The sequence below is a fragment of the Rhinoderma darwinii genome, chromosome 11 (genome assembly GCF_050947455.1).
Source record: "Rhinoderma darwinii isolate aRhiDar2 chromosome 11, aRhiDar2.hap1, whole genome shotgun sequence".
In the NCBI taxonomy this organism is placed as follows: domain Eukaryota; kingdom Metazoa; phylum Chordata; class Amphibia; order Anura; family Rhinodermatidae; genus Rhinoderma; species Rhinoderma darwinii.
Genome location: NC_134697.1, coordinates 62,168,355 through 62,194,055, shown reverse-complemented (window position 1 = coordinate 62,194,055; position 25,701 = coordinate 62,168,355). Strand labels below are relative to the sequence as shown.

Here is a 25,701-nt window from a genome sequence, read left to right as displayed (position 1 = left end):
AAGCATCAAGTGATTTTGTGATACGCACATGCACATAAGTGGAGTGATGGTTAAAAGTAAAAACCTCAAATGCTATAAAACACAATGATGATAGATTGCTTACAGATGTTCAACTGAAGGTCAAAGTCTAGTTAGTGGACAAAGAGCTAGTTTACATGGGTTTTTTGCTCATAACAAGTTAACCTTTTACACGGGCCGAAGCTCCCTGATTGGGGGCGAACGATCGTTAATACAATCTTTCAGTCTCCATCAGTTTGCATCATTGTCGGCAGCACATCCCCTGATAACACGGGAAATGGGTGTTGACAGCGATGATTTTATAGACTGCACAAACGATGTGATCAGTGGACTAACGACTGTTTGCTCATTTGGCAGGTAATTGTTGCCTTGTTTAGACGGGACAATAATTGGCTGTACGAGCATTCTTATGAACGCTCATTCCCAATTATTAACCTGTTTAAACAGTCCTTAAGAATCCACATTATAGAGAGTACACTGGAAATTACCATATCCTACATACAGTCAAAAAAGCTAGATAAAGGGGTTGTCTGCTTTTGACAATCCCTTTTTGTTAAATGTGTCCTCTGATGATGAACTGATCACAGTATGTCCTGCTCCTGGAACCCCCAGTGATCAGCTGTGATCTTAGGGGGAGCCTTTGTTCAATTTCCCTGCAGCGCCACCACAGGGAAAAATAAGCATTACATGGAGCCCATTGAAGTCAATGGTCAGTCTGTGTAATGCACGGACATGCTGGGTCCTCCAAATATGCTCTTTAGGTAACTTTTTGCTCTGTCTAATTAATAGAGTTCACCAAAGTAGGACTCACTTTTAGTAACAAAGAATTCCCTAAAAGTGTATTTGAAAATGGATTTTCTAAATCAAACAACCCTTTTAATGATTCATTGTTGTATTTTAATGCAAATATTTCTATAACTCAATAATTGTAAATGAACCAGTTTTTCATTCCATAATCGCAAGCTTTGCATTTAATTACAGTGCAGTATATTTTTTCCATTATTTATGTCACCTGTATGTTTCCAAGCAAATAATCCACAGCTCTTCCATAGCTTGCCAGTCATGGCAAAGCTTAGCACAGGAATTTGACAGGTCAGTAAAAATAATCCTGGAAGTCTTTAAAGTGAGAACTTGTTCCGCTTTCAGCTCATTAGTTCTAGAAAGCACATATTCTTCTAGAAAGTGCAGACACTACATAAACATAACTCATTATTATATTATTCATTTACATTGTTATGGACTAGTTTAGATTTTGGACCTAAAAAAAAATATAATAAAAACAAAAATAACAAAGAAAAAAAATATCCCTTAAGTCCTCTTGTCCCCCACCACCGTGCTTACAGGTGTCCTGCAAACATAGCACACAGTACCAGCCAGTTTATTGGTTCTTATGTTGGAAGCTTCCAGCCAAATCTATGATATCATATAATTGTCTTGTCTCCTGATGGAAGCCTGCTGGGAAATTTCCTGGGCCTCTTGCCAGAGAGCTCTAAGGAGATGTCAAGTGCAAACACAACTTAAAGAATGATGCTTGTAAATACCTGCAGTATTTCTGTCCAAGCCACTTAAGCATTGCCTGCATTGTGTCATTTATTCTCCAGGATGGATGGCATAGGAACATTGCTCTTGTAATTTGTACACCCAGGACTTTTTGTCATTTATACCTGTTTTGGAATAATTAAGAAGCCGAGCTAGAAGTGTCACTGCTGCACAATGACTTGAGCGAGTTAGACAAGCTGGTACAGAGTGAATAAAATAATATGACACTAGGATTATGTATCAATTCTTGTGCTAAATAATGACAGTAGACGTACATAGACAGATGTGTCACATAGACAAGTGAATCTCTGATCATTTTATTTCTAAATGATCCAGGTTGAATTTACATTTTACAATGGACGCATATCATTCAATGGACTGTGTTACAATTGCTGAGAGTTCCTGAAAGTTATCCAGTGAGTTCTCCCTACAGAAAGAAGTATAACTTAATTCTGATAGTTTTCATTTCTGGATCCAATTCCAGTTTTGGTAAACAAAAAAAACAAAAAAAATTCCATGCAAAAACTGTGACTGCGTTTCAGTCCTTATAAAGATATATTTAATCAAATGAATCCATATACAATATCGGACCTAAAATAACATGGACATTCAATTAAAGGTAAGATATTTGTTATGGTTGAAGTTACTAATAGTATTTTAGATTTAATGGTGAAATTGTTCCAGGACAGAATGCCTTGAGTGGTAGGACATTGTTTTTTTCCAGCTGCCTTATCAGAACTATTTTCCCCATGTAAAAAAGAGCAAAGATAGAGAAAAAACAAATTTCATATTTTGGAAATTGATATGCCCCATTTAAGTACATGTGGGCTTAAAGAAGGGTCCCCACTTTTACTTTCCAATGTCTTAAATGGTGAAAATGCAGTTCCTTAAAGAAAATGAATGAAATTCTCCAATAGGCGAAACTGCAAACAGCTCATGTCGAAGACTGTGCAGTTCAAGAAATTAAAATGGGTTTTAGACTCAAATGGCTGAAAACGATAAAAAAATATTCTAGTTTACTTTTGAATTCTGTGACACTTCCCTCCCTGTCATCATCTCAGCATGATGAAATGTGTGTCATCTGGTGCCACCTGATCACAACAACATTTTCTAATATTTTCAACCATTCAAACTGAAAACAAGTTGATCCAAACCAGTTGTTGTATACTGTATATGCTTGGATGCCTGACTGTTTATGATGGCGTCAGTCAAGTGGCCGGCACGTTGTACAGTTGGGCACTCAGGTACTTATACAATGTATGATATGTATGTCATTTAATGATTTTTCTTGTGGTTTTTGTCATATGGCATGTGGTATCATTGTTTTGAGACCATCTTTAGTTTTCCCCAAAAGTGATGAACTTCAAGCAACAGTCACTCACAAGGACCTAGTAAAGTACTTTGTTGCAAGATCTTTAGAGGCCATGGTTGAGATGGCTTGTCAGCATGGGAAACAAATTAGATCGAAACTGACTCAAACTATATTTCTAAAGGCTGACAGGAATTGATTTCAAGTCAACTAGGTGAGCAAACTGCTTCATTTTCTTTTTTCTTTTTCTTTTACATTTGGTCTGGATATGTAAGCAATAGTCAGCATTGGTCACATTTCCCAGCAATGCTTACTTGAAAAGCTACAGCAGTGTATGTTACTCAATCATTAAGGAAGTTTTCCAGAAAATTCTGTGCGTATTGGGTCAAAATTTTACAAGAAAAGAATAATAATGAACTGCCTCCAGGTTGTAAATACCAAAGAGGCAGACCATGCATCTACTGTGGGGCCCTTTAAGAGATGGGGCCCAACCCTGGTAAGTCCCATCCCCTTTGCTACTGGGTGCTGTGCTTGACTAGGACCTCAGAATGGATCTAAATGTTGTGATAATGTGATGGAGAGGTAAATAAATACACTTGAAAATATACATCTACCTGGATGCTGCAATTTGTTCTATAATAATGGACAGAACGTCCCCACTGTGGCCAGCGAGTGGTAGTGACAGTCACTTGCCATGTTACTCTGTATGTCACTTCAGTGCAGATGGAGGAGCAACAGAAGCCTCATAGTTTCAAAAGAGCGGCGACAGGGGAACAGATTGCAGTCGGCAAGGTAAGTGTATTGCACAGTTTATAATTTTTCAATTTCAATCCCGTATGAAAACTTTTTACCTTCCAGAAAACGGCTTAGATTAACAAATTAATTATGTTAATATATTTACTATAATTGAATGAAGGTCTTGCTATGTGACTAGTCTAATGGCACTGAAGAGATTACCTTTTAAAATGGTCTCATTGCCATTCCTATATATTTTGTTATTAACATTACACTAGGAATATTATTTTCTGTCTGATAATTTAGTTAAATATATATTTTTCTTGTCATTGGCACATATATGTGATTGAGATTCCCACAGTCACAGGTTAGCAAGATGCAAACTCCTGTATATTAGATTTCCTTTTATGATTCTAGAAGTGATGTTTGTTACTGAATTAGTTAATTACGAAAGGATTGATTGACGACATATTGTATGTCTTTCCATAAATTCAACCCAAAAAAAAGCATATTTTATATTGTTCGTTGGCTACATTTCGAGCATCCAGTTAAATATAACAATATAAAGACGTATTCTGGCAGCAATAAATGGTTTTATATTGAATTTGTTTTATTTAACAAACATTTTTACAAAACATGTATTTGCAAAAATTAGCCTCATTTGAGATTCGAGAGGGAGAGAGCCTCATTGAGAGAGAGAGAGAGAGAGAGAGAGAGAGAGATGAGATAGATAGATAGATAGATAGATAGATAGATAGATAGATAGATAGATAGATAGATATGAGATAGATAGATAGATAGATAGATAGATAGATAGATAGATAGATAGATAGATAGATAGATAGATAGATAGATAGATAGATAGATATGAGATAGATAGATAGATATGAGATAGATAGATAGATATGAGATAGATAGATAGATAGATAGATAGATAGATAGATAGATAGATAGATAGATAGATAGATAGATATGAGATAGATAGATAGATAGATAGATAGATAGATAGATAGATAGATAGATAGATAGATAGATAGATAGATAGATATGAGATAGATAGATAGATATGAGATAGATAGATAGATAGATAGATAGATAGATAGATAGATAGATAGATAGATAGATAGATAGATAGATAGATAGATAGATAGATATGAGATAGATAGATATGAGATAGATAGATAGATAGATAGATAGATAGATAGATAGATAGATAGATAGATAGATAGATAGATAGATAGATAGATAGATAGATAGATAGATAGATATGAGATAGATAGATAGATAGATAGATAGATAGATAGATAGATAGATATGAGATAGATAGATAGATAGATAGATAGATAGATAGATAGATAGATAGATAGATAGATAGATAGATAGATAGATAGATATGAGATAGATATGAGATAGATATGAGATAGATAGATAGATATGAGATAGATAGATAGATAGATAGATAGATAGATAGATAGATAGATAGATAGATAGATAGATAGATAGATAGATAGATAGATAGATAGATAGATAGATAGATAGATATGAGATAGATAGATAGATATGAGATAGATAGATAGATAGATAGATATGAGATAGATAGATAGATAGATATGAGATAGATAGATAGATATGAGATAGATAGATATGAGATAGATAGATAGATATGAGATAGATAGATAGATAGATAGATAGATAGATAGATAGATAGATAGATAGATAGATAGATAGATAGATAGATAGATAGATAGATAGATAGATAGATAGATATGAGATAGATAGATAGATATGAGATAGATAGATAGATAGATATGAGACAGATAGATAGATATGAGATAGATATGAGATAGATAGATATGAGACAGATAGATAGATATGAGATAGATAGATATGAGATAGATAGATATGAGATAGATAGATATGAGATAGATAGATATGAGATAGATAGATATGAGATAGATAGATATGAGATAGATAGATAGATAGATAGATAGATAGATAGATAGATAGATAGATAGATAGATAGATAGATAGATAGATAGATAGATAGATAGATAGATAGATAGATAGATAGATAGATAGATGATAGATAGATAGATAGATAGATAGATAGATAGATAGATAGATAGATAGATAGATAGATAGATAGATAGATCTATATATGGTTTGCAAACAAAAATATAATGATTGCAACCATTTTAGGAAAACCAATAGGGTGGATTACAATAAGTATTTTGAGAGGGTATATTTTATATGATGTTGTACATGGATGATACTTTTAGTAAAGTTGCAAAAGTAGAAAGGGCCAGGGTAGAACAGACTGAAACTTGTGGCTGGGGATAATTATTTTATACATGCCTGACAGGAACATTTATGCCTGAGCACCTGGCACCCATGCAAAACGTGTTTGTGTCACATAGAGTGTAAAAGTGCGCGTGGGTGTGCTACTTTTTTTTCTACTTTTTCTTAATGCATTTATTTTTATTCATTTTATTAAAAACCCATTAAATTACTGTTTCTAATGATCTGTATAGCCAAATATGCAGAGAAGACACAATCACAACTTCTCATCATGCCTAAAAGCCCTCTCTGCACAGGGAATCCCTATGACGTCATTACTGACATCACTGGGCTTCCTAGCAACAGCTGGAATGCTGAAGCAGTAGCTTCTGCACATTTGGGATTTGGGTTTTTCAGAACTGGGAACTGATTATTTCAGTTCCCTGTCACAATACAGGATGCGGCTGTCAAACTGACAGTTGCTCCCGCCAAAGACACTGTGTGCAGCAGTGTGCAGTGCCATCAAACTCTGCACCCATTCTTTCTGTAACCCCTTCCTTTTCTATATCATTTGAAAATCATAAATAAAAACAGTATATCGGCTGTGCTGGGTTACTGCAGCTCTGCTCCTATTTACTTGAATAGGAACAGAGCTGTAGTACTGCAGCACGGCCGATATACAGTGGTCGGAGCCTTCTGCTTCTGACACCGACCCCTGCGTAGCTTCCGGCGACCGGAGGCAGCCGCAACAGATGATCGAGCGGGGTCCGGGTGTCGGACCCCCACCGATTATATACCTATAACCTATCCTGTGGATAGGTCATCAGTATAAAAAACAGCCCCTAACCTGGACAATACCCTTTAATTTGAGCCTATCAAAATACATTAGCATTGCAGTATAAAAGAGATAAAAATGGCCCATGTACCCCAAAATGGTAACATAAAAATGGTGCCAACAGCTCGCCCCACAGAAAATAAGTTCTCACATCGCTCAATTGATGGAAAAAAGTTATGACTTAATTTTTCAAAATAAGTTTTTTCCTTGTAAAAGTAATAAAACTTTAAAAAAATATATAAATTTGGTATCACCGTAATCCGATTCACTTGCAAAAAAAGTTAACATGTTGTTTTTACCTTTCGGTAAAAGCCGTAAAAATGAAACCCAAAAAAAACAATGGAGGAATCCCAGGTTTTCCCCCATTCACTCCACAAAGAAATTTTTTCGAGTTTCCCGGTACATTATATGGTATAATAAATGGTGCTGTTAAAAACTTCAACTTGTCCCGCAAAAAACAATCCCTTATACGGCTATATTGAAAGGAAAAGAAAAAAGTCATGGCTTTTGGAACGGTGAAAATGAAAATCTGAAAAACGCTGCGGAGGGAAGGGGTTAATTTTGTTATAAAAATCCCTTTGACTTATTTGGTAAAAGATCTAAGTCTAAAATTACACAATTTCCCTGCTGTTTGTCAACAAACTACAAAAACATTTAAGTATTAGGTGACTACATTGCACATGACCTTATTTACCAGTCCTTATAGTATCTTTAGTAAAATAATAAAACAATCCTTCTTCTGCATAAGACCAACCTCCGTGGTCATCATTTACTTTTTTTGAGCCCTATTTCTATATAACACCTATTTTTACAAATGCAGCATTTTTCGAGCACTTACCGAACTACATACGCATTTAATTGTGGAAATATTTTCTACAGGGTATATACCGTATACATTTCATTTTCCATCTATAGAATGTATCTGATTTTCTGCATTGTAAATGTTTAACCCTCTCAGCAGAGCATTGCAGGCACAATAAAAGGGTTACGTGTCTACTGCTTCCCTGCAGATGGCACTCACAGTCTCTGTTCCCCATCCCATACACCCCTTCTGCCTTTCATATTTTCACAGCTGCTGTAAAGCCTCTCCAGTTGCTGGAAGCCCTGATAGTAACTACACTTGTCATAGAGGTGGAGAGAAAATGCTACGGATTAAAACAGCATTTGTGGCCTGTCCCTTGCCTCTTCCTTGCCTGCTACCCAGAGATGACAACATCAATACCAGTCAAGGTGGATTTAACCTGAAATCAAAGATGTAAAACAGCCAGGGAATGTCCATTCAGTGCGGAATGCTAAGAAGGACCTGCAGCCATAAACAGCAACATCTAGGGGGATCCTCCAAGCAAGGTTCCAGAGCGTGACCCTTGTACCTGTCACCAGGTTGGATCTACATCTGGTTCAAGGCGTCTAAGGTGGGTTGGCCATGTAGACTGTATGGCTCATCCTGCAGTTTATCTGGCTTGCAAACTTCCAGTGCAGTTTGATGTAATGTCTTGCTTTTGGTCCATCTGCATTGACTACAGCAACTTGCAACATCCCTTTCTCTGTGACACAATGATAGAGGCAGGCAGCAGTACACATCTCTTTTCATGTGTGACAAGTGATTACACGCGCACGCCTGTGCTGCTGCTTTAGCTTCCTCCATTCATTTTGTTCTGAGTGACAATGTCTTTGCTGGGTATTCAGATGCGGAGTGCCCCCTCTGTCGAAGCTGACACCTCTATGTTTATGTCAGTACATGAGAAGGTCATGAATGATCGCTCGCCCTATAGGACTGCTTATGATACCTGCAAGGGAATCCATTTGACGGTTTTTCTAATCTCATAGCGTTCTATTATTTCAATGGAAAACCATTTTATCTTTTTTAATTATTACCATATAGAGAAAAGCCATACATGTATTTTCTATGATCTGCATTATGTATTATGTGTCCTATTATTTCTTTATGCTGTTGTGGAACTGTTTTATGCATGATTAATGTTGAGTCTGTATATGCGTATGCCCACGTCTCTGCGCTGTGTCATGTTGAGTGGTTTCTGTTGTAGGTAAAGCATGCTATTAATAATTTAGATTTTAATAGACACTCAGTGTAGAGTAAAGTTTACGTATAATATAGAAAATTCAATATTTTAAAGCAAAACCCCTCCATGAAAACTGTCTTGTGTCCCATTTTATACATACAGTATTTGCTTATAATATGATTATACATCAAATATAATGAGCAGTGGTTTACTTTTTAGACTAAGAATACTATATTTTTTTTATTTCATATGAATAATGTTATGGAGAAAAATTAACAATGATTTCCCGAAACACAATCAAGTTCCAGATAAATTTTTATGACCAATTAGTATGCAACTAATAGTGAGTGCAAAAATACTAATACAGGTGATGACTAATGTACTATGCAAAGTGGGTGTCTGCTGAGCAGGTAGAAAACTGTGGAGAATGGCCACATTGCTTCTAACAATAGACAGACATGCAGCAGCAGCAAAAAAAATAAAAAAATACAAGAAATAATGTGTCCATTCGGAAAAGTCCTATAGCAAAAAATCATCGAAATAAGGTCCCATCTTGATATTTGTTCTTTAAAAACCACAAGCGTTTTCACAAACTTGAGACATGAGGGTCTCCCTCATCTTCCAGCTTCTTGTGACATGACCTTCAAGCTGATTCCACTTCCTTTTTGTGCCATTGGGATGCCCTCATCTGTATCCATTGGGATGAGGCCAGTTTGAACTGCGAGCTACGAAGCAGTTGAATGAGATATTACTTCTGTACATATATTCTTTCAAGAAGTCACTTTGTAACTTGGAGCACTACTGTTGCTATAAACCATTTGATCACTGATGTGTGTTAACTACTGGGTTAGTTATTAGTTGAATTGCCGTTTTCCATTTGTTATGAAAGTACAGTGTGTTGAGGGTATACATTGGGAGCTTGTACATCGACGTGCCAATAGACTTCATTAGCCAAACATATGCCATGTGTCCATTTTTGCATACATTAGGCTGGTATATGCTTTTTTTTATTTTTTTAACCTGTATTGAAAAGTTAGATATTTCCACCCTTAGCTTTGCTTGAATTTAATTAAGGACTCCTATTTCTCATGAAACCAATTTATTACAATTTTGCGACATGATAGCAAAACCCTTGATAGGATGCAACTCACATCGCAACCACTGGGTGGCCACACACAGACAAATCTAGCATAGACATTTCGTGATAGGGTATCGCAAAATCAAATCACATTTTTTTCCAAAGCTGGTAATTTCACATCACACATCTCTGGATATGTTGAGATAAGAGGAAAGCTAAGAAAAGACATATCTGAACAAGTATTTTTTTTATTGTAAAACATGTACTACAAGGTATATGTTTTTTTGTTTTTTTTGTCAATGGCAGATATATGCATTTATACAAGCATTCAGTTGCATATGCCTATGGCATACATTCTGTGGCACACTTCTAACATAATTGCCAAGCAAATGACTTAAAGAGGCTCTGTCACCAGATTCTCAAATCCCTATCTCCTATTGCATGTGATCGGCGCTGCAATGTAGATAACAGTAATGTTTTTTGTTTTTTTTCAAAACGTTTATTTTTTTCCAAGTTATGATCAATTTTATATATATGCAAATGAGCTTTGAAATGGACAACTGGGCGTTTTTTTTTTTCGTTATGTCCAACTGGGCGTGTATTGTGTTTTTAACTGGGCGTGTTTATGTGTATGACGCTGACCAATCCGTGACCAGTCAGCATCATGCACTCCTCTCCATTCATTTACAAGCAGCACAGCGTTCTTACTAGAACGATGTGCAGCCACATACACAAGTGTCCTGATAATGAATACACATGAAATCCAGCCTGGACATCATGGGTATTCAGAATCCTGACACTTCTGACTCTTTTCTCTGAGATTTCCAGCAAAAAACGCACAGTTGTCCATTTCAAAGCTAATTTGCATATATATAAAATAGCTCATAACTTGGCCAAAAATGAATGTTTTTTTAAAAAAACAAAACGTTACTGTTATCTACATTGCAGCGCCGATCACATGCAATAGGAGATAGGGATTTGAGAATCTGGTGCCAGAGCCTCTTTAAAGTCAATGTGAACAGAGCCCAACAAAGAACTGATTACTAGCTGTAATGGAAAGATAGACAGGCCCTCACTGATTTTATATGAGATTATTAATGAAGACTATTCCTGTGAGGGAGCTCAAGAAATACCTGCTAATATTTTTACGGGAGGTCTTAGAACCATCTGTGTTCCCTCCCTTGTTACCAGGTAGTTTTGTGTACAATATTTCTAGGGCAGTTACTCAGGATATCAAGGCTTTGATTTATCCTACTGCCCCTAACAATCTAACTGATAAAGAAAAAGTAGCCCAGAGGTAACTTAAGCAGATCAAACAATTGTCAAACCCACTGACAAGAGGAGGAACATAGTGATCATGGACCGCAAATATTATGTTGAGGAATATATGCGACAGTTGTTGAACAAAGAAACATATACAAGGTTAAGTAGTGATCCCACGAGCACATACCAATAGAAACTATGTTCCCTCTTTAGGAAAGGCATTAAACTAAATATATTGTTCAAAAGACTCTCAGAGCGCCTTTTGACAGATAAACCAGTTGGTATTTTCTAGCCCAAAGTTCATAAGACACGCATTAACCCACCTGGGAGGTCGATCGTGGCAGGCAGGGTTCAATTACTGAAACCTTGTCGTGCTACTTGTATTGTTATCTCTGCCCCTTACTTAAAAGCATTTCATCATATTTATTAGATACAAAGGCATTACTACAGAATTTGGCACATTTTGATTGGCATGATGGATACAGTCTGGCCACAATTGATGCGGTCAGCCTTTATACTAGAATCCGCCACGCTGATTGCATACAAGCCATTAAAAGATTCCTGGAAAGGAAAGGTAAAGAGGATTCGTGTGTAGCTATATTTGTGAAGCCTTAGATCTTGTAGTCACTCATAATGCTTTTAAATATGGGGACCAATGGTTTGCGCAGCGAAACGGGACAGTGATGGGGAAGCCAGTGGCACCGACATTCGCAAATTTGCACTCCTGGATGCACTCAACCAATTTTTACAGTTAAAGAGAATCCGTAGCATCTATGATATTTTCTTGGAACAATCAATGAAACTCATGGAAAGGTTAAGGGATCGGGGCTATGGGGGAACAATATTGTCTGAGTTATTTGCTACAATAATCAATCTGGATAGAAATAAACTGTTTTTAGATTATCGTAGAAGGCCCAAGAATGAACGGTTTTTGTTCTAATTTCAATACAGTCCCCTTGAAGGACTTATCAAAGGCACAATAAGAAAACATTGGCATGTTATCGAGGCCGATGAGGAACTTTTAGAGAAGGCCTCTTACCCTCCAATAGTCTAATTTAGGAGATATACAAATCTGCAAGACAAATTGGTGAGGGGGAGCATTCAGGAGACGAGAAGTGATTGGCTGCAAGACTTAGCCCCAGATGGCCAGCCACAAGTGTGGCCAATGCCCTTACTGTAAATACATGCACACAGGTAAAGTGGTGCGGGTGGGAGTGATACAACATTATATCGCGCAGCTTATCACTTGTAGATCTGATCACATTATATATGATATCTTTTGTCCCTGTAAATTTTTCTATATTGGGAAAACTATTCGCCCACTATTCAAACTGCCCCACGAACACATCTACTCTTTGGGTACAGGAAAGTGAGCATCAAAAGTGACAGGCCATATGAGGGATGTGCATTGGGGTGATGGAAAATGTATATCGTTTGTAAGATTACAGCGAGTGTTTACCCCAGCAGATGGCAGTTACAGGCATGTCAAACTGCTAAAATGTGAAGCCGATTGGATTATTAGAACCGAGGCGTTAAGACCTTTGGGTCTGAGCAATAGGAATGACCTATAGACTTTTCTTAAATAAGTTATATCCGCTTTACTTGTTTGTGTATTTGTAATTTGTTTTTATATAGAACTTGTATGTTTACTTAAAGTGTAAGGGTATGTTCACACGCAGTGTTTTCTGAAAGAACGGAAAGAACGCCTGAAAGAACGGAAGCTGAACGCCTACAAACATCTGCCCATTCAAATCAATGGGAAAAATAACATTTAGTTCATATGGGGTGTCTTTTTACGCCGCTGTTTTAAATAACGGAGCGTAAAAAGACGCTCCGTAAAAAGAAGTAGCATGTCATTTCTTGAGGCGTTTTTGGAGCTATGAACACTATGAAAAACGCCTCAAAAGAAGCCTCAAAAGAAGCTGCAAATTAAAAGAAACTTCATTTTCAGCTTCAAAAGCGCCAGAAAATCAAGAGCTGTTTTCCCTTGAAAACAGCTCCGTATTTTCAGATGTTTTTGAGTTTGCGTGTGAACATAGCCTTACACTTTGTAATTGGTATTGCTGACGCATAGCTGGGTATTTAACGTGAGCACGCTTGATCCCAGAAAGCCTTAAAGGGAATGTGTTGCCAGAAAAACATGGTTTTTTTTTAAAAATTAAACATTTAGTGTGTGGGTGATTAAACATGGTTCAAATTTTTTTTATTTTTTTCACGAGTCAGGAAATAGTCAGGAAATATTATAAATTAATTCTAATTTATAATACTACCCATTTTTGGTCACTAGATGGAGCTAGTTCCCAAAATTGCAGCATTGCAACATTGGGTTAAAAGCCCTCGCTCTAGTGAGCTCTCAGCATCCCCCCCTCCTTTATCCTGGCTAGTGCCGGGATAAACGAGGGGTTTGAAAGGTTTAACCTCCTACACTGTGTGTCGCCATTTTTTGAGGTAACCCACAGTGTAGTAGGTTTACATACAGTAGTAAACACACACAAACACTAACATACATTGAAATCTCTTACCTGCTCCTGCCGCCGCGGCTCCCTCCGGCCCGTCCGCTCCCTTTGCTGCCGCTGTTCCATGTGCACAAGTCCGGAAGCCGCGACCGGAAGTAGTAATATTACTGTCCGGCCGCGACTTCCGGTCCACAGGAAAATGGCGCCGGACGGCGCCAATTTCGAATAGGACTGTGTGGGAGCGGCGCATGCGCAGTTCCCACACAGACGCCGTACACGGCAGTCAATGGGACGGGAGCCGTTCGCAGTCCCTATGGGACTGTGGCTGCCGTACTCCATGTCTGTGTGTGTCGTTAATCGACACACACAGAAATGGAACAAAAAATGGCAGCCCCCATAGGGAAGAAAAAAGTGTAAAAATAAGAAACAGTAAAACACAAACACACAAATGAAAATAAACGTTTTTATTAAAGCACTAACATCTTTAACATATAAAAAAATTATTTGTGATGACACTGTTCCTTTAAGAAAGCATCTGAAGGACGTAAAATGGCCATAGGCCGACTGCTATTTGCATGTCTCCCGTTTTAACCTGCCTCATTACTTGTAAATAAAAAGCTGAGATTCATCTCCAAAGGGTGAGTGCCGTGCTTCCTTTCTATATTTGTTATTGCAATGGAAAGTGTGGCAACTCGGTTTTTATAGTAAATAATGTCTGTTTGTTATCAAGGTGACCATTAAAGCATGGGCCAAGGTTACAAACGCCTGTTAGAGCAGAGTACATATATATATATATATATATATATATATATATATATATATATATATATATTAGAGATATCTATTTGGTGGTTTATTATGCAGCATAACGCATCCATATGATCACCTGAGAAGTGTTAGCTTGAAAATAGACACAAACAGAATAGGGTGGTAATAGAAGGTCACAGAGATCTGAACATTCCCAAGAACACTAGAGTTAGAAGGCTAAAGAGCAGCTACAGTGAAGGAAATAAGTATTTGATCCCTTGGCTGTATGTTTCGGGTCATTGTCGTGCTGGAAGACCCAGCCACGAGCCATTTTTAATGTCCTGGTGGAGGGAAGGAGGTTGTCACTCAGGATTTGACGGTACATGGCTCCATCCATTCTCCCATTGATGCAGTGAAGTAGTCCTGTGCCCTTAGCAGAGAAACACCCCCAAAACATAATGTTTCCACCTCCATGCTTGACAGTGGGGACGGTGTTCTTTGGGTCATAGGCAGCATTTCTCTTCCTCCAAACACGGCGAGTTGAGTTAATGCCAAAGAGCTCAATTTTAGTCTCATCTGACCACAGCACCTTCTCCCAATCACTCGCAGAATCATCCAGATGTTCATTTGCAAACTTCAGATGGGCCTGTACATGTGCCTTCTTGAGCAGGGGGACCTTGCGGGCACTGCAGGATTTGAATCCATTACGGCGTAATGTGTTACCAATGGTTTTCTTGGTGACTGTGGTCCCAGCTGCCTTGAGATCATTAACAAGTTCCCCCCGTGTAGTTTTCGGCTGAGCTCTCACCTTCCTCAGGATCAAGGATACCCCACGAGGTGAGATTTTGCATGGAGCCCCAGATCGATGTCGATTGACAGTCATTTTGTATGTCTTCCATTTTCTTACTATTGCACCAACAGTTGTCTCCTTCTCACCCAGCGTCTTACTTATGGTTTTGTAGTCCATTCCAGCCTTGTGCAGGTCTATGATCTTGTCCCTGACATCCTTAGAAAGCTCTTTGGTCTTGCCCATGTTGTAGAGGTTAGAGTCAGACTGATTCATTGAGTCTGTGGACAGGAGTCTTTTATACAGGTGACCATTTAAGACAGCTCGTTAATGCAGGCACCAAGTTGATTTGGAGCGTGTAACTGGTCTGGAGGAGGCTGAACTCTTAATGGTTGGTAGGGGATCAAATACTTATTTCTCTGTGCACAATGCAAATAAATATATATCATTTTGACTATGTGATTTTCAGTTTTTTTTTATATAATCTATCTCTCACTGGTAAAATTAACCTAGCCTAAAAATTCTAGACTGTTCATGTCTTTGACAGTGGGCAAACTTACAAAATCAGCAAGGGATCAAATACTTATTTCCTTCACTGTAGATAACTATAGCCAATATCATTAGCATATAAACCTAATATTGCTGTGATGATGTCACCAATGTCAGTGACAATAAAGATCAATGAAACCGTAACCGTGGGTATGATTGTAGTGGCTAAAAAGCAATTACTGGCAGTAATCGACATATTCACCTAGCACTATTGCTAGCCTCACACCACATAAGGGTTTACACAATATGATCATACATGAGTGCCACAAGAATAATTATACATTTTTAATTTAGGATCTAAGATATTCAGAAAATTGTCCGTAGTCTTGGTAGATCAACTGGATTTAAAAAAAAACATGTAAGTGTGGTGCAGTATGATTCAGAAATAATGGTTTTCTAGACATCAAATTGGTTATGAAAAAAATCAATTTGTCAGTAGCACAAGGGCAGCAATGTGAAAAAAAGAGATTTTTTTTTTTTACAAGTAGTGATTTGCAGAAAAATCTTTAGACAGTAAAATCTTATACACTGTATTATCCTCTATATTACACAGGATTGACTAACTATAACACCTGATCCACTTATCAAGAATTGTGCAAGAAAAACACTCTAAAGTGTAAGTCCTATTTGAAGAATCTAGGCTAAAAGTAGAAATATGGCTAAAGACCAAATATTAGGGAATTGCTCATAAAGTACTTCCTTATAGAGCCTACAGAGGATGGCGTGAACCCACTGTGTCACCAAGGGATTGGACATGGGGCTAAACCAGGGAGCGGAGTCTAAGGGAACCCAGGTATTCACTCTTTAACCCCTATACAGGGATCTGGACTTTGCCGCTGAGGAACCCCTGGTCGCTACCCCCAGAGTAGTCTCTTTTAGCGACAGCCGATGTTAACAGGCATGGTACAGAAACAGCAGACGGAATGCAAGGTCTGGTATAGCATAGTTCTGGGCAGACAAGCACTCACGGTTGGTAGAACCAAAGTTCAGGGCAGGCAACAGAGATTCATCTCGGGTAACAAGGTCAGGTCAGGCAAGGAAAGTCAAAGGAGCAGACAAAGTCTAACACAGGTGTTCGAAACAAACAATTAGCAGGATATCTCTAGCAAGCTAGGAAGAATATAATTGCTCAAGCAATGATGGACAGGGGGAGATTCCTTTTATACCCTGGGAAAGCTGGGTACTAGGCACGTTTGCCCTTTAATACTGGTGGAGTCAACATGCGCACGCTAGAACGTGCACGAGACACAAGAGGAGTACGACGGCAAGGTATGCCGCGAACAACAGAGAGGGAGGCAGGAATGCTGTGTTGGCCAGGGACCAGAGGATGCCAGGGACAGGTTATTATATGGCCGCGGAGAGCAGCAGAAGCGTTGGCAGCCGTTAAAAATACTGTGTGTCGCTACACTAGGCTTCTGTCGTCTGGGAAGCCACATATTAAATTTTGTTGCGATGGAAAAAGAGAATGTTACAAGGTTTCAGATAAAATCACTGGGCATCCATTGCACTGCATTGTTGTAATTTTGCTGAATGCCATGCTGAACACTGCTCTAGAATTTTAAATGAAAGATCACTGACTGGCAGCAGGGACAAGCTCAGAGAAACAAACCCTCCCAAGGCCCTTGACCCACTAAACTACTAATTAATAAATAAAACACAAACAACAATAATTGTGAGTAAAGTGGGGGTAGGCCACAGCTTTATTAAAAAAATAAATGCCTATGGAGAACCTTGCCCGTGGTTATTTAGTCATCGCCACCTAGCATGCCTCGTCCGCGGTGAGCATGTCCTGGTTGATCTGTCAGGTAGCGACTGCGGATCAACCAGGACGACCTCATGGCCGGAAAGGGACAAGGTCCTACCACACGCCATAGGAGCGCGTGTACCCCTACACAGAGCTCCTACCCCCACCCATCAAAAGAAAAATTGCCCTATCTATAGCGTCTTGAAGGCCCGCAAGAAATATGTCCAAACCAATATCGTTTAAATGGACCCCATCCTGCAACATGAGACCCCTATTATCTCCTTCGAGCTGACGATGTCTGATAACTACCCCACCCAGATATCTTACATGGCGCAAGACGCGCATATTAAGGATGCGTCTAGCACGTTCTATGGAATCATGGTTTAGAGCTCCAGACCATACTATCCTGGTGACAATATTGGACCATATTACGATTTCTCCTGGAAGAGGCAGAAAAGCGATTAATATCAGAGCGAATGACTGAAAAAAGTTCGGCCAAACGCGTGGAGCATAAATCTTTGCCATGAATGATCAGCACCGCTGGGGCATGAGTGGCTTTGCTAACTGACACAATCTAGGGCAGCACCTGCAACCATTTTAAATCATGGACTCCCCTCCAGGAGAGATCCGCATTGGTGAAAACCAGATTCAAACCACCAGGCCGGATGGAGGCCAGTTGAGCTGCCCAATACACATATGAATGCCTGATCAACCAAACCTTCGGGCGATGCTAACCTGAAAGAAATAATAAAAAGGTCATGTACACAAAAACGATTAAATAGTCAATAAATTATTACGATATATCGTTTAAAACAATCAGACTTCCATCTACCCAAGCGTTTGACATCAGACTCCGACAAGCCTAAAGCATCTGCTGTAGTAGCAGCACCAATGCGGAAAGAGTGAGTCCCGAAATCGGATGCCAGGACGCCCGCGATATACAAAAAATGTTTAAAAATAGATACAAACTGGAATTTTGTCATAGGTAGACCGTTATCGTGTGCCAAAAAACAAACTGAAGCCGGTTTTATGATGGAATATTTTGTCACCAAAGTCACGAGGCAGGCAACGTCAGGGTTACTATTTACCGCCAACCAAGAGCCCTGACCATATAAATCCGTTTTGGATCGACTAATGCGAATCTTGATGGAAGTTGGGAGAACTACCACGTCAATTAATAGGCCAGAAACCTTGGAGCGCGAAGAAGAAACTAGCTCGCCGACACTCAGGTCACAAAAGAAAGCAATGGAGGAGGCACATTGCAATAGAAGGGCTTCATAATCAGAAACATAGACGGCAGCAGTAGCAGAAATGAGACGTCTGAGGAGGAGAGAAATCGACCATCTGTTATTTGTACCATTGCTGAGGAAGCGACACGAACGCTCAATCGGTGTAAATATTCTACAGTCATCTGTCTCATAATTACCACATCCAGAACCTGCTTGGCCGACCCGCAGTCCAACCATTCAGACCAGGCCTTACTGTGACAAGACCAAGCCGAAGAGACCAGCGAATTCTCCAGCATTGGTCTCAATGAAGCGTTGCTAAATCCACACAGGGAAGGTGGGCAAGGGAACCCCTCGGGGCTCGCCAGCGGAGGAAAATCCCTGAAACGATCCAACTCAGAATGAGAAAGAGCCTCAGCCACCACATTAACAACACCTGGCACATATTTAGCTCTAAACACAATAGTAAACACTAACCATCTTAAAACCATATGGCGTATTAGTGCTAACACAGGCAATACGCTCGATGTAAGATTATTGATCGCGGAAACTGCTCCTTCATAGTCCAACCAGAACATGATACGTTTACTAGATATATCCTTAATCCATAATTCAATAGATACAATGATAGGAAACACCTCTAAAAGGGTCAATTTTTTGTGAAAACCCTCAACCTTCCAACGTTGCGGTCATAATTCAGCCGACCAATGACGACCAAATATAGCACCATAACCCATAGATCCAGCCGCATCTGTAAAAAGCTGGAGATCGTCACTAGTAATCTCTGGCTCTGGGAAACATGATACACTGTCATAGTCCAACAGAAAAGATTTCCAAACCCGCAAGTCTTCCCTCAAGGTCCTGGTGATACGAATGTAATGATTAGGACTTTTCTCACCGGCCCTTGCCATGGAGAATCGATGCAAAAAGACTCTACCAATGGAAAAGATCTTGCAAGCAAATACTAATTGACCTAAAAGGGACTGGAGCTGAAACAAAGTGAGCTTCCTTGCTGTAATACCAACATCCAATTCCGTGAGCAAGCAGGACGGTTTGTCCCTGGGAAGTTGGAGCAACATACGCTCCATATCAATCAATATCCCTAGAAAGGACAAACATCGGACTGGGCCTTCTGTCTTTTCCTCAGATAAGGGGACACCAAACAATTGGGCAAAATAGCGGCAAAAATCCAATAAATACTGGCACTGTTAGGAACCGAAAGGGCCTATAAACAGGAAATCATCAACGTAGTGTATTATAGATGAAAAACCAGTCTCATAACGCACTACCCATTCGAGGAAACAGCTGAACATCTCAAAATAATGGCACGAAATGGAGCAGCCCATAAGCAAACACATGCCAAAATAAAAGGAACCTTCTAACTGAGAACCCAAAAAGTGAAAACAATCCTGATGAACTGGAGGAGGCGGAAAGCAGACTCAACTTCAGACTTAGCCAACAAGGCACCGACCCCTGCTGCAACCACCATAGATACCGCAGTATCAACTGATGTATAGGAAACCGCGACCTCTTTGCGGTATATGCAGTCATTCACAGACTCCCCAGGAGGTTAAGATAAATGGTGAATGAGACGGAATTTACTCAACCCTTTTTTGGGGACCAGACCCAGTGGTGAAACTCTCAAATTCGTGAAAGGAGGCTCATTAAAGGGGCTAGCAATTCTGCCCAACTCAACTTCCTACATTGCATTTTTCAGTAATAGATTTTAAGTTACCTGCTAAAAAGAGAGCGGTATGGGGAACATGAGGAATATAAAAACCTGCAGAAAATCCGCTAGTTAGCATGTCTGCCTCCTGCGTCCTCGAATACAGGTCGATCCATGGGAGCATCCTTGCTACTCTCACCGGCGTCCTCGGATTTTCCCACAGAGGCAGCTGGCCTACTCGACAATTTTCCCCTCTTATAACAGCGGATGGCTGAATCCGACCCCCCAAAAATGGAGCATTTTAGAGTGGGGAAAAAGTTGGTGTTTTTTTTTCAAGTATGTTTTAACACTTTACCTTTTCTAAAATTATTTTTTCTTTCAATTAGTCGAGGGGACTTTACCATCTGATCACTGTTTTAATACACAGCAATACTTCTGTATTGCAGTGTACTATGCCGGGTAGCGTAATACTGACATCCTATTAGGCCCTGCCAGAAGGAATACAAAGGTGGCAGACCTGGGGGCCCCCAGCTGCCATGGAAACCAATTTGCGAAGAAACTAATTGCGTGACAGATGGAGCCTGAGGGGTTAAACGACCAAGATAGGTGTTATCTCTGACCCCAGCCATAGCACCAGAGTGTCAGCTGTAATATTTAGCTGATACCCACTGCTGATGATGGGGGCGCATCACCTGCATCTGACTCTGCACCATTCTGGTGCTATACATTGACGGCGACTAGCACTAATTGTATAGCTGTAGGACTTTCACTGTCTATCCTAGGAGTCCTCACACAGCTGGGCGCCCTGCACCTTCAATTTACTCTGCTCTTTACATAGAAATCTCTCAGCTTCTCTCGCTCTATTCTCTGGCAGGGCAGCATAAGGCATATGACAGGTTCCCTTTAAATTATAAAGAATATTAAAAGTATGCAGGCTCATGCTTTTATATGGTGATTTCTAATGTTTTTATAATTTACAGTTAAAGGTACATATACTTTATGGACAAAAGTATTGGGATACACCTCTTAATCATTGAATTCAGGTGTTTTATTCAGTCTTACAAACATTTGTGAAAGAATGGATCATTCTAAAAAGCTCACTGAGTTTAAGCATGGTACTGTAATAGGACGCTACCAATGAAACAGATCAGTTTGTGAAATTTTCTTCCTCCTAGATACTCCACGAACAACTGTGGGGGATATTATTGCAAAGTGTAAGCGTTTAGGAACCACAGCAACACAGCCGTGAAGTGGCAAACCACTGATTACTGTGGCGCGTAGTGCATAATAGTCGCCAACACTCTGCTGACTCTGTGCGCAGGGAGCACCATGGCATGAGTTTCGATGGAGTAGTGTAAACCATGCTCCCACTGAACTCGATGGAAGCAGTGGAAACGTGTTCTGATGTCTGGGTTTGGTGAATGCCAGGAAAACGTTACCTGTCTGGCTGCCTTGTGCTAACTGTAAAGTTTGGTGAAGGAGGGTTAATGCTATGGGGTTGTTTATCAGGGGTTGGCTAGGCCTCTTCATTCCAGTGAAAGGAATTCTTAATGCTTCAGCGTACCAAGACATTTTGGACAATTGTATGCTTACAAGTTTGGTGAAGGTCCTTCTCTGTTCCAAACAGATAAAAACAAGGGGACGTATATACACAAAAACACAGAAAAAGGCCATACTTACAAATGGACACAGACAGGTCAGAAACGCTGATGGAGGAGAGTGAACAGGTGCATTAAACAATAATAGCCACTCCCACTAGTCTAGAGGGGAGTGGCATGTAGTGCATGGGATGTGTAGTCAAAAATAATAAATGAATAGTGTATGTGCAAGTGATAATAATGTAAGTGAAATATAGGGGGCAGTAATGAGTAAAGTGCCTAAAATAAAAATAAATGAATAATGAGGTGCAAGTGTGTGAAACATGGAGGGATAGTGTGTAAGTCATGAGGCGCAGCATGTATATAGCCAGGTGGAAGCCTATTTGTGACGCCTTGATAATACATAGAGCGGGCTACCCTGCTTGTTAAGCCAAACAACAATACACCATACTCTCCCAGCATCAAAGACCCAGCTGTGTCCAAAAGAAGCAAATATAAGTAAGAATTAAAAATACCTGGGGTATTAGTAATCATTTTGGCCAAAAGGACGCAATCTCGCAATCCACGACAAGCATGACTGCGCCCCAGTGCATAAAGCAAGGTCCATAAAGACATGGTTGGGTGAGTTTGCTGTGGAAGAAATTGACCGGCCGCACAGAGCCCTGACCTCAACTCGATCAAACACTTATGGGACGAACTAGAACAGAGATTGCGAGCCAGGCCTTCTTCTCCAATGCTAATCTGAATGAATGGGCAACAATTCCCAAAGACACACTCCAAAATCTTGTAGAAAGCCTTCCCAGAAGAGTGAAAGCTGTTTTATCTGCAAAGAGGTGACCAACTCCATATTAATGCCCATGGATTTAGAATGGGATAAAAGCCACTGTAGGTGTAATGTGTAGGTGTCCCAGTACTTTTGTCCATATAGTGTCTTTTATACAAAATAATATGTTTATGATATGTGAATATCAACGTTTAGAGCAAACTTTTTATGTTATGCTAACTGCTGAATATTTATATAATAATTTACATAAATTAAATAAATGACAAATTAGCATGTCATTAATTCAGACTATTTACATGTTAATATTTTAGCAGCAGTGAACACAGCTGCATTTCCCATAATCTTTACCTATTAAAATATATAATAATTTTTTTTATGCCTGTCAAAATGAGCAATGTTTTGACAACTGTATAGGTTTGGGCTAAATTGACTTACAGGGATTTTAAGTTTGTTTTATATTTCTTCTGGATCAATGTTATTAATGTTATACTAGTACCGTTACATGTAGGAAAGCCTAGCTAGCATAAAGCTAATGGTCCATTGTGGCGCTGACTATACCAGCTCCATAGGCGTTTCAGTCACATCCAGATCCTGGTGCATAACGGGGTCCTAAGGCCCCTCTACACATAAGAATATACCAGTATTAAAAATGTTACATGTCAGGCGTCCTATTACACATTTTGCATTGGGGCCCAGGAGCTTCAAGCCATCTAACCAGCTTCAATATATTAGACATCATATCTCGATCAATTTGCTTGGGAATTAATGTTCTGAATCACTCACCCACTCACTCATATTTAGCCTAGTATGGACACCTCTACTAACCATCTCCATATCTCTACGCTGATGCCTATGATATCAAATAAGACTTTTGTTTAAACTCCTGGTGCTCCCGATTTTCCTACATTATTTTGTTAGGAAGATTCACCAATTCTAAGTTGATCTTTATGGCCTCCAGTGTGGAGCTATCATCTGTTGGGCTACCCGTAAGCAAGTGTTCAATCTCCCTGCTGCAGCGCTACCACAGGAAAATGAGGCATTACACAGTGGTCATTAAAATCAATGCACTGTCCTTGTAATGCGCAGGTGTGCTGGGTTAGATGCACTTTGTAGCTGCCTCTGCCTTATCTAATATAGGAAGGTCCTGATCAGGGGATTCCCCTCTCTTAATTCCCAATTCCCTAAGAGGGTTACATTTGCATCCCCATTTGCGAGACACTTTAAGCCCCGCCCCTGATATGTAGGGAACGCCCATAAAACATAAAAAGGACACCCACTTTTATTACATTTATGTAAACTTTGTGACCCGGGATAATCCCACAAGAAATGAAACAGTTGGGTTGTATGCATATTTGACAATAGGTTTCCTTAATCAGACAACCCTTTTAACCCTTTCCTTAACGATTTTAACTCTTAACCTTAAGGCTGGGTTGCAGCTAGACCTTGTTTTAAACCTAAGATTCCTGTAGCGTTCAGATGGAAAACATGTCACATCCCGACCATCACAGACATCATTAAAGAAGCCAATAGAAATTATCAATATGAATATATTTATGCCTGTAGTATACAAAGACATGACCAGTTCTGTAAAGATTGGATGGGCGGGAACAACTCTGTATATGCTGTATGACTCTCTTTCTAGTGGGAGTTCATACATTGTCTGTTGTATACATCTTTTTTCTTTATGATGACCTGTATATGTTCTTCACATCATTTATTTTATTTGTTTCTTTTATTATCCATATCATTTTGATTTACATTTTCTCGAAATGTTAAAACTCATAGAAATTAACTATGTATTTATTATTTGAGATTTTAACAATTTACTTCTACCTGCGAGTAGAACTGTTCATATATACTTTCTGATGTCTCAACTGTTTAATAAAGACATATTGAAACAGAAAAAAAATAAAATAAAAAATAAGACCTGGATCACATCTCTAGCTGTAAACTAGCAGGAGCTAGAGCAGATTGAAGCGAGAACTGCATACACAGTACTTGCAGCTTCCGTGCTTCTAAAGGCCCTAGCTCAGGGTAAAGCAACAATCTTAGCTTTAAAACAAAACTTAGATCGAAGCTTAAGCTGTGACCTATTTTGAGTTAGAGCAGATTAAAGTTGGTGCTGCATTAGTTTGCAGCTCTCACCAGCCTTGAAGTAGGTAGAGAGGGGGTTGCAGGGGACATGCCGGCAGCATGCAGAAAGAGGAAGAGAATATGTGATCCTCCTCCTGTCACTGTATGACTGTAGATGACCATATGGGGAGGGGTAACATGAACATTTGTTCATGTTATCACCACGCCTTATTAATCAGAGAACATACTTGCACTCTGATTGTCACATGTGGGAGGGTCCTTATTTTTCCAGAAAAGGAGTGAGAAGATGAACAGAAGTTTATCAAATCCTACCTCTGCACCTAGGTAGTTTATTAACTCCATGACACTGACTTTTACCAGCATCTGAATCACGCCACCAAATAAGTGGCACCAAACACTTGCACCACACACAAACATCAATAAAGCATGAACATTTTACACTGTCCCGCTCCTGTCCATACCTAATCTATAGTGTAAAATTCACTGATCACTTATCCAATGATACCCGTTACACACTACAATCATAGGGATAAGGATTATGACTAGAGAGGAATGTTCTGACAGATAGAAAAGATTTTCGTCCATTTTCAACTAGTTCCACAAAAAATAAAATAAAATCATCAGTATTAGTTAATGCATTATATTATGTTTAGGGATTTGCTATTATTGATTAGGGTTAGGCTGTGTTCACACGTTTCGTTCAAAACGTGTTTTCGCCGCAATTTTTTTTTAAATTGTGGTCAAAAATGCGTTTGACGGAGACGTGTGAAGACAGCCTTAAAATTTGTATTGGTGGATGGAAAAATTATATACTTATATAGTCCCCAATTTAACTTGCATGCAAATATTGGTTAGTGCATTTCTGCGGTTTTGGCATTTCTTTAACACACACGCCTTTGAACAGAGACATGTATAGTATGTACAGTATGAACGCCTCACATCTTACAGTTCTATGCAGCATATATTTAGTTTGCC

General features: G+C 39.2%; 1 protein-coding gene across 1 annotated transcript in view; it reads left to right on the top strand.

Moving 5' to 3' along the window:
- The first annotated feature begins 3,442 nt into the window (after positions 1-3,442).
- The window catches only part of LOC142663207 (cGMP-dependent protein kinase 2-like), a 158,733-nt gene continuing 136,474 nt past the window's right edge, over positions 3,443-25,701 (top strand). Inside the window, exons 1-2 of the mRNA XM_075841671.1 lie at positions 3,443-3,658; positions 7,786-8,125. The gene's annotated coding sequence lies outside the window, so the exon portion shown is untranslated. The remainder of the gene's footprint in view (positions 3,659-7,785; positions 8,126-25,701) is intronic.